This window comes from Nicotiana attenuata, unplaced genomic scaffold (assembly GCF_001879085.1).
Source record: "Nicotiana attenuata strain UT unplaced genomic scaffold, NIATTr2, whole genome shotgun sequence".
NCBI classification, from domain to species: Eukaryota; Viridiplantae; Streptophyta; class Magnoliopsida; order Solanales; family Solanaceae; genus Nicotiana; species Nicotiana attenuata.
Window position 1 is genome coordinate 291,817 of NW_017671177.1, and position 10,854 is coordinate 302,670.

The window sequence follows — 10,854 nt, forward strand, 5'->3', positions numbered from 1 at the left end:
TCGGGAAATTGAGGTCTATGTAGACGACGTGATCATAAAGTCGAGGAAACAATGTGACCATGTCAAGGACTTGAGGAAATTTATCCAGAGGCTCCGCAGGTACAACCTCAAACTTAATACAGCAAAGTGTGCGTTTGGAGTCCCATCTGGGAAGTTGTTGGGATTTGTGGTAAGTCGACGCGATATTGAGTTAGACCCGTCCAAAATCAAAGCCATTCAGGAGCTACCGCCGCCAAGGAACAAGAAAGAGGTGATGAGTTTGCTTGGCAGGTTGAATTATATCAGCAGGTTCATTGCCCAGCTCACAACGACTTGCGAGCCCATCTTTAAGCTGCTAAAGAAAGATGGTGCGGTCAGATGGACGGATGAATGTCAAGCAACATTTGACAAGATTAAGGAGTATTTGGCTAGTCCACCTGTGTTGGTCCCGCCGAAGCCGGGAAGACCCTTGATCCTTTATCTGACAGTTTTGGATAACTCTTTTGGTTGTGTACTGGGGCAGCATGACATCACAGGAAAGAAAGAGCAGGCGATTTACTACCTCAGCAAGAAGTTCACATCGTATGAGGTGAAGTACACTCAACTTGAGAGGACGTGTTGTGCCTTAACCCGGGTAGCGCAGAAGTTGAAACATTACTTGTCATCATATACCACCTACCTCATCTCTCGGTTGGATCCGTTGAAGTACATTTTTCAGAAGCCCATGCCCATAGGGAGGCTGGCGAAGTGGCAAATCTTGCTTATGGAGTTTGATATTGTCTATGTGACCCAGACTGCAATGAAAGCACAAGCGTTGGCTGATCATTTGGCCGAGAATCCAGTTGATGATGAATATGAACCTTTGAAGACATATTTCCCCGATGAAGAGATAATGCATGTTGAAGAGTTAGAACAAGTCGAGAAGCCAGGATGGAAGCTGTTCTTTGATGGGGCTGCCAACGCCAAAGGCGTCGGGATAGGAGCAGTACTGATTTCCGAGACAGGGCAACACTACCCTGTTACGGCTCAACTTCGTTTCTATTGCACCAATAACATGGCTGAATACGAGGTGTGTATCTTGGATTTGAGATTTGCTATAGACATGGGTGTCCAGGAAATCTTGGTCATGGGTGATTCGGATCTTCTGGTGCACCAGATTCAGGGAGAATGGGAGACACGAGACTTGAAGCTCATACCGTACCGGCAGTGTTTGCATGAACTTTGTCAACGATTTCAATTAATAGATTTCAGGCATATTCCAAGGATTCATAATGAGGTTGCCGGCGCTTTGGCTACTTTGGCGTCAATGTTGCATCATCCAGATAAGGCTTATGTGGACCCTTTGCAGATTCAGGTACGCGATCAGCACGCTTATTGTAACATGGTAGAAGAAGAACTTGATGGTGAACCATGGTTCCATGATATCAAAGAATACCTCAGGATGGGAGTATATCCAGCACAGGCTACAGGGGATCAGAAGAGGGCAATTCGACGCTTGGCAAGCGGCTTTTTCTTTAGTGGAGAGTGTTGTACAAAAGAACTCCAGATCTTGGTTTATTGAGATGCATAGATGCTAAACAGGCTATAGCTATCATGGCCGAGGTACATGCGGGAGTTTGTGGACCTCATATGAGTGGATATGTATTGGCAAAGAAGATTCTCCGAGCGGGTTATTATTGGCTTACCATGGAACGAGATTGCATTAGTTTCGTGCGCAAGTGTCATCAATGTCAGGTACATGGAGATTTGATTCATTCTCCACCATCTGAATTGCATACCATGTCGGCACCATGGCCTTTCGTTGCTTGGGGAATGGATGTCATTGGGCCGATCGAGCCAGCAGCGTCAAATGGGACAGGTTCATTCTGGTAGCTATTGATTATTTCACTAAGTGGGTGGAGGCGAAAACCTTCAAATCTGTGACTAAGAAGGTAGTGGTCGATTTTGTGCATTCGAATATCATCTGTCGTTTTGGGAACCCGAAGGTAATCATCACGGACAGTGGTGCCAACCTCAACAGTCATTTGATGGCAGAGACATGTCAGCAGTTTAAGATCACGCACCGCAATTCCACCCCATATCGTCCTAAGGCGAATGGAGCGGTCGAAGCAGCTAACAAGAACATCAAGAAAATACTTCGGAAAATGGTAGAAGGGTCCAGGCAATGGCATGAGAAGTTACCTTTCGCCCTTTTAGGCTATCGCACTACTGTCCGCACTTTTGTAGGGGCGACTCCTTATTCACTGGTGTATGGCACTGAGGAAGTAATACCCGCAGAGGTTGAAATCCGTCCCTTCGGATTATTGCCGAGGCAGAAATTGATGATGTTGAATGGGTTAAAGCCCGCTTGGAACAACTAAGTTTGATTGATGAAAAGAGATTGGCAGCGGTATGTCACGGTCAGTTGTACCAACAGAGAATGACAAGAGCATATAACAAGAAGGTGCGTCCGCGAAAGTTTGAAGTAGGGCAATTGGTATTGCGATGTATCTTACCTCATTGGGCTGAAGCAAAAGGAAAGTTCGCCCCGAACTGGCAGGGGCCATTTGTTGTAACCAGAGTGTTGTCCAATGGTGCATTATATTTGATAGATGTGGAAGGAAAATGTGTAGAAATGACTATCAACTCTGATGTAGTCAAGCGATACTATGTATGATTTCTTGGTTTAATTGTACTTTATTGTATTTGGCATATTTTTGAGATTGAAATGACGAAGATATTTTGTTTTGCTATCCAAACACTGTATCCTTTGTTATCCCTTTTGAGCCTCATTTATTTTCTTTCGTACCCCTCTATCAATAACAACTCGGGAGCTCCAGCAAGGAAAATCAGCGAAGAAACAAGAAAACACAGTCCAAAAGAAAAGAAAAGGAAAAGAAGAAGAAAAGAAAAGAAAAGCAAAAAAAAAAGAAAAAAGAAGGCAAAAAGAAAAAAAAAGAAAAAAAAAAGAGGAAAAAAGAGAGAAAAGAAAAATGAAGAAAAGAAAAGAAAGAAAAAGAAATGAAAAGAAAGAAAAGAAAGTGGAAGAAAAGGAAAGATTGCAACAACAAAGTAATTTCTATGACCTGAACTACGTTCGACTTGATCCCGAAAGGGTACGTAGGCAGCCTCTCCCTGAGGTTCAGTCACACCAAAACAAAATCCCAAAAGTCCCCACAAAAGAAACTGGGGCAGAAGTTGTGGTCGCTGTGAGAAATTTGATTTCGAAAGTTGTAACTTTGAACCCATGTTAAGTTGTTTTGAGCCTTTTATACCCTTCTTTCTAACCCCGTCCAAAGCCTGCATTCGTCCAAAGAAAGACCTTTTGATCAATCTTCAAGTAGTGCCAATACGAGCAAGTAAAAGTGATTCGCGTCAGGGGCAACATTCCGGTGCAAGAAGAAAATGATAAAAATGAGAGAGCCTTATTGGTGAAAACCCTCACGGGCACCGTAAGGCGAAGTGAGTTGAGACAAATCAAAAATGAGAGAGTCTTATTGGTGAAAACCCTCACGGGCACCGTAAGGCGAAGTGAGTTGAGAGAAATCAAAAATGTGAGAGTCTTATTGGTGAAAACCCTCACGGGCATCGTAAGGCGAATGTGACTTTTTCAGATAGGCAAATGAGACAAGTCTGTGGTCGAAAGCTGCTCAAAACATTCCAAGACGAGCAAGGTTGGACAGACTGGGCGGGTTAATCCAAAATGCATGGCATGCTCAATGGTACCAGTTGTTCCACTCAGATAAGTCTTATTCTCTTATTTCTTCATTACAAATCATCCGTTCTCGGATTCTCTTTATCCTTAACCCTCAAGGTTGTTGCATTTCATTCTTTCGAGGTCTATCTTTAAGATGTTTCAGTGCCACTTCTGTTCGAAACAAAAGGAAGGAATGTCAAGGCTAACTACCAGCTTCCTAGTTGTACAACACAACAGGGCCAGAATATATCAAAGATGTCAAAAGGCAAAGTAAGTCGTAAAGGACCACTGGAAGTTTCATCGGTGGATTAATCAGATAATTGTGGGGAAGAAGCGATGTTTCAAAAAGAGGGGTCGGAAACACAAAAACAACAATACGGGATAGAACACTTGGGTCATCAAAGTCAGGGGGTTGAAATTCGGTCAGGAAGTCAAGGGGGTTCAAGGCAAGTCCACGGAAGCGGGTCAGAGTAAAGCCCCGCAGCAGGGACGTACCTAGCAAGAATGCCAGCAACTAGCCACCATTTTATATTAACAAGGTCTTTCTTTGATTGAAATAGGGGCGGAAGTCTTGTTCGCTTCGGAGAAACCCTCTGTAAGGAAAGGCAGCACCCAAACAGTCAGGCGCCCACCTGGAGAACAAGGGAATACATTTCAAAGCTCAGAAGTCAGGCGCCCACCTGGAGAACAAGGGAATACTTTTCAAAGCTCAGCAGTCAGGCGCCCACCTGGAGAACAAGGGAATACGTTTCAAGTTCAGAAGTCAGGCGCCCACCTGGAGAACAAGGGAAGTACAATGCAAATTTTATTTTTCACGTTTTAAATATTTGGTAACGTAACGCGCCCAGTCATCAAACTGGAGCAGAAGTTTTTCTTTGTATATTTTGTTGAAGTCAGCGCCCACCTGGAGAACAAGGGAATACTTTTCAAGTTCAGCGGTCAGGCGCCCACCTGGAGAACAAGGGTATACATTTCAAGTTCAGCAGTCAGGCGCCTACCTGGAGAACAAGGGAATGCATTTCAAGATTCAGCAGTCAGGCGCCCACCTGCAGAACAAGGGAATACATTTCAAGTTTCAGCAATCAGGCACCCACCTGGAGAACAAGGGGAGTACAATTCAAATTTTAGCGTTCAAGTGTTGATATTGGATAACATGATGCGTCCAGCCACTAAACTGGGGCAGAAAATTTTCTTTGTTTGTCTATTTTGAAGTCAGGCGCCCACCTGGAGAACAAGGGAATACTTTTCAAGTTCAGCAATCAGGAGCCCACCTAGAGAACAAGGGAATACTTTTCAAGTTCAGCAATCAGGAGCCCACCTGGAGAACAAGGAAATACTTTTCAAGTTCAGCAATCAGGAGCCCACATGGAGAACAAGGGAATACTTTCCAAGTGTCAGCAATCAGGAGCCCACCTGGAGAACAGAGGCAGATATTTCAAACTTCAGCAGTCAAGCATCACTCGTAGGAATAGCGAAACATCTCCGACCACAATTCAAGGCAACAACGCAAGAACTCCATCGGAAGAATACAAGTTCAAGACAACACAAGAGCAAGTTTGAAGACATAGATAGGACCTTCTTGTAATTCATAGATCATAGCTTAGGCTAGCTCCTTTTTATTTTGACACGGTGTAATAATGAGGTCAGCAAGCAGTAGCAGTAGCAACAACAGTGAAAATCACAGCTCCTGGTAGTCCCAGCTACCAAACCTTCCAGAACTACACTGACCTGATTCCTTTATAGCCAAGGATATGTAGGCAACCTTTGAAGCAGGATTCGGTCAGACAGTTTTCAAAAATGCTTCTCATGGAGTGCCAAGCAGGCAAAAATCTCTCATAGTTGCTCACTTATCTTTGTCCGAAAACCCTTCGTGTCTCCGAGCAAAGAGGGGCAGCTGTGAGCACGTGATTTTTGCCTCGCTTGAACTATTCCTGTAAAACTCTGAAAAATTAGGATTTTTCTTTAGTGTTTGATTTTAGGGAATTAATTGAATGATGCTTGTTTTGTTTGCATTTTTGTGTGCATTTTTAGTTGGCATGAGCCATAAAGATATCAAAATAGCATACTTGCATTTAAGACCCAATTCTAGATTTTTTTTTAGTTAATTAGCATCATAAAAAATAAGAGAAAATAACAGAAAATAGTCATTTTTACATTGGGATTTAGTTAGTTTTAGGAAATTAATTAGTTTAATTTTAGTTTAATCCATGTTTTTGTTAGTTTTAATTTTTTGCTCTTGACACAAAAAATAAAAAATCAAAAGAAATGAAATGAAATTGAGTTGAATTTAAAGAAAAGAAAGAAATTAATTAAAAATGAATAAAGAGAAAAGAAAGGGCTGTCTTGGGCCTAGACTGTTAAAATCGACAACCCAGGCCAAAAATCCCCAAAATCCGGCCACAATTAGACCCAAATCCGCCCTTATACCCGGTCCAAATGACCCATCCCTCAGGCCATCGAAACGACGTAGTATGGAGGTGTTACTACGTCGTTTCATGGCCAATTAATCTTAGCCCTCCATCCTTCCTAATCCAACGGCCATTAATTAACCTTGGATTCTAAGTATAAATGTCCGAATTTGTCAAAAACCCTAAAGACAAATCTCCTCTTCTTCGTACCCCGGTCACCTCTTCGTCTCCCACCGCCGCCCACCATCAGACCACCGTGTCTCCGCCGTCCTCCGCCGTCCGCCGCAGGCCGGAAATCGCCTCCGCCGGCGGCGAACCCCCAAACCCGTCCAAATTTACACCACTACGCCATCTCAACCTCCCCATGCCGATTCCAACCTTATTTTCCCTCAAATATCAATCAAACTCTCTGAATATTGAATCTAAATTCCGGCCAAAACCCTAACTCTTCCAAATCCAACCAAATTCACACCCTATACTCCCTTAACCTCCCTCTTCCCAAATCCCAAACTGGAACCCTTCAAATCCAAGTAAAACCCCATTAATTTTAGATCTAGGGTTTGAAGCTTTCAACCCGTTTTAGGAATCTCAAGTGTTCGATTGGTTTTTAATTAATGTTATATGTCTATTTTTAACAAAATAAACATATAACATTAATTGAAAACCAAATTCGAGGTCAGCCTAATTGAAGACCAAATTCAGTGAGTTCATACCTCTTATTTGGTATATTTTTCTTTTTTTTTTGTTTGATGATTCTACTCTTGGTGTTATTTTTGATTTTTATTTTAGTTTTGTTTGGGATTGATTTTGTTGGACTTTTCTGCTAGTATTAGTCCCATAGGCACTGTTCTAGATTTTAGTTTAAGTTTTTTTTTGATTGTTTGTTTAATTTTCTCCACGCTAATTGATTCTGTTTTAGTCTCCAATTGTGGTTTAATTCTTGTTCTGTTTTTGCTTTGATTTTTCTGATTGGCTTGATTTGTGTTTGGTTTCAATTAATCGATCCATGGATGTTTACTGCAACTTGATTTTAGTTGTTTGACTGCCCTTAATCATATTTCATTATTTGTTAGGCTTAATTTCATGAGTAGTTAGTTTGTCTAATTAATTCAATTTTAATTCCTAATTCCTAATTTCAGGAGTAGTTAGTTTGACATGGGATTGGTAGTTTCAGGATAAATGAAGGTTAGATTAGGTATTTTAGATAGAAAGAACTTTGTAGTAACTAAAGCAGAACCTTCTAGAAGTTTCTAGTTTGGGGTTGTGGTTATAATTTTAGTAATTGTAGTGTATTAACTTGTGACACAAGTCAGAAAACAAGGGGTTAAATGAATAAATAAAGAAGGACTAAAAAGAAAACTGAAAATCTGATAAGGCCTCATGTGTGCCTATAAAAGGGCATGCCCTTGCCTTCATTGGCAAGTTTTGGAGCCTAAAAAGTTCCCCCCCAAAAGTATTCTCCCAGTTTTCCAGATCCGAAACAGAAATTCAAAATTCAAAAAGCCAAAAACAATAGAAATTTAAAAATCCAAAAATACTGTTCTGTTCAAATTTTCTTAGGTTACTTTCAAGCTTCAGAGGTTAATTTGCATTTCCTAGCTCGATATTCAGTAGCTGAAGTTTCTGAAGGGTTGTTGGATTAAGTTGAAGTCTATTTTTGAAGTCCAGTCAAGTTTATCGATTATGTTGCTGGTTTTGAAACTCTGAAAGTCATTTTCCTGGATTTGCTGTGGTTTTGAAATTGAATCGGTCTAATTGCTGTAAATCTGAGCTGCTGTCTGTTGTCTCTGTTGCTGATCTCTCCTTCGTCTTAATTTCCAATCTCAGGTACACGTTTCGAGCCTGTTCCGATGTATCATCTCCTGTAGAAAACATGAAATGAAATTGAAGTCAAATTTCTGCTGTAGTCCTATTGTTTTAATAATCATGTATGTTTTATATAGTTTTCTATGGTTTGGTTGTTCATTGTAATTAAACTAAGACTATTTTTGAACAATCATAGACTTGGACTGTTTGATTCATTTGGGACTGTACTGGACTATTAGACTATGCATCTGATTTCATTCCTTCTAAATTAGTAGTCCTAATGTTGTATAGTCGGATCTTTATGATAATTGAAAATCAGTACAGGAGACCTGTTCAGGATAAGTCCAGACACGAGAGCATTTTCTCAATAATAGTTAATATAGTTCAATTCTGAAATCACGGCAATTTGAGCACTAGTTTGAATCATTCCAAAATCATGGATTGCTTTGAATTCAGGCTGCTAGCCTGTTTGTATACAGTATGTATAAAATTACATGGTCAATGTCACTTAGCTTATTCATTTGAGACTTACAATTCATGACTATTGTACTAACTTCAATCTATATTCCAGCTTGTTTTTCACCCTTAATAATATCCAGGAACTCATCAATAGATAATTAGGTAAGAAAGTCTGAGCATGAGATTAGGATTAAAACAATTGATGTCTTGTTAATTTGAGTAGTGCTTTTCCTTATTACAAGTTACTGAATGTATTTGAAGCAAATTTAGCATAGTCTCATTTCAATTGGTTTAAGATTTTGCTCGGTGCAAGGCTCAACAGCCTGTTTCCAGCGGTTTGAGCTTCTGCTCGCCTGATGCAGGCCCAGGTCCGGTCTTTGATTCCCTTCTTGATTGGGCCTGGGCCAAAACTCGTGACTGGCCATTTTGTTAGTGTAAATCTGAGTATAATTTCCCTTTATTGGACTCATCTCGGGGCCCAATGGTTGGACCTTGGTGCAGAATTTAGATTTGGGCCTTTCTTTTATTTTAGAGACAATTAAATAGAAATCGTAGTTACTTTAGGTTGGCCTTTTAAAATAAATGAGGCGAGCCCCGCCAAATACAAATGCTTAAATTGCGGGGCCCTCTTAAATGTCTATATTAAAATGCTTAGATTTCGGAATGGGCCGTTTAGCAAATTTCACGGCCTTCCCCAAAGATAATAACGCGTTAGTCTCTTTAGGCGCGTATTTTAATAACATTACCTTCCTAAATTCGGGTGCACATTTATGTGACCCAAATCCAAATCTCAACGAAGTCGAAATGTGTCAACAACCACGGGTGCATTTATGTGACGTGGTTCGAAACACGTTTTCACGACGTTGCAATTCTCGTTAAAAATAATAATAAAGCGGTTCATGGTTTAAAAGCACATAAGTTAAAACATGTATTAAAATCAGATTTTAGCCAAATATAGCAGTTGAGCGACCGTGCTAGAACCACGGAACTCGGGAATGCCTAACCCCTTATCCCAAGTTAACAGAATTCCTTACTCGGATTTCTGGTTCGCAACTGTTAAATAGAGTCAAACCTTTTCCTCGATTCGGGATTCAAACCGGTGACTTGGGACACCACAAATCTCCCAAGTGGCGACTCTGAATCTCTTAATAAACGAATCCCGTTTCGATCGTCCTTTAATTGGAAAAACTCCCTTTATTATGCCCTTCACGGGGTGTAGTAGCGAAAAAGGAGGTGTGACACAGGCTGTCTCCGCATCAGTCAACTAAGTCTAAATATTGTCGACCAATATTTAATAGGCGTACAATTCACCCCTCCCCTCTTGTACTTTCACTGGAAGATCTCATATCGTCTGCCATGCAGTAGAAAGAGTATGTTTGAGGAACTTAACTATCGAAATACGTTTTCTCCTTAATCCATTTCTTACTTTGTTTCACCTTGTGTACATCTTTTAGTGATCAGAAACTTGATATAATTCAATCAGAATTTTCTAATACTTGAAAATATATGTTTTGTATTCACAGATGAAAGAAGAAGTAAGAAATTATTTTATCGAGTCAACATGGTTTATTGAAGGATATATGCCACCTGTTTCTGGATATCTAGGCAATGCACTGGCCACTACTACATATTACTACCTTGCGACAACATCATATTTGGGTATGAAGTCTGCCACCGAGCAGGATTTGAGTGGTTGTCAAAGAACCCTAAAATTCTTGAAGCTAGTGTAATTATATGCCGAGTTATTGATGACACAGCAACGTACGAGGTATAAGTTGTATCTCATAATATTTTATCATTATTTGAGATGTGGGCAAGCTATAATTGTTGCGATGTTAATTGAGGCATATAAAAGCTAACCCTTAGTCTATCTGCCTTTATAGGTTGAGAAAAGTAGGGGACAAATAGCAACAGGAGTTGAGTGTTGCATGAGAGATTGTGGTGTATCAACAAAAGAGGCAATGGATAAATTCAGAAAAATGGCCGAGACAGCATGGAAGGATCTTAATGAAGGACTTCTTAGGCCAACTCCTGTATCTGCAGAGTTTTTAACTCCTATTCCCAATCTTGCTCGTATCGTTGAGGTTACATATATACACAATCTAGATGGATACACTCATCCGGAAAAAGTCTTAAAACCTCACATCAATGCCCTACTTGTGGACTCCATCGAAATTTGAGCTGCCATTTGTTGCTCATCTTAAGGTTTCTATGTTGAGAAAGTAGCTACACATTGTTTTATTTAATTCAACTGTATAATTAAGTTGTTAGGGAGCTGCTTTTGCCGTTGTGCAGTACTCTTCCTAACTAGGACCTCCTTAATCTACAAGTGTTATGAATCCACTTGCATTGTTGAGAAATCTTTTTATATAACAATAAGTTAAAGTTACGAAGCTTGTTGTGGGAGTCTTACTTTTCTTATAAATAGATTCTCCTGTAACCTATTTTTCAGTGTATGAAGTAATCTGAGCCTTTTCCACGTCCTTGACTTAGTTTTTTTTAATCATACTTGGTGTCACAAAGACT

At 40.3% G+C, this 10,854-nt stretch overlaps 1 pseudogene; it reads left to right on the top strand.

The window, feature by feature from the left end:
- Nucleotides 1–1,033: 1,033 nt before the first annotated feature.
- LOC109206449 lies at nt 1,034–10,530 on the top strand (annotated as a pseudogene).
- Nucleotides 10,531–10,854: the final 324 nt, after the last annotated feature.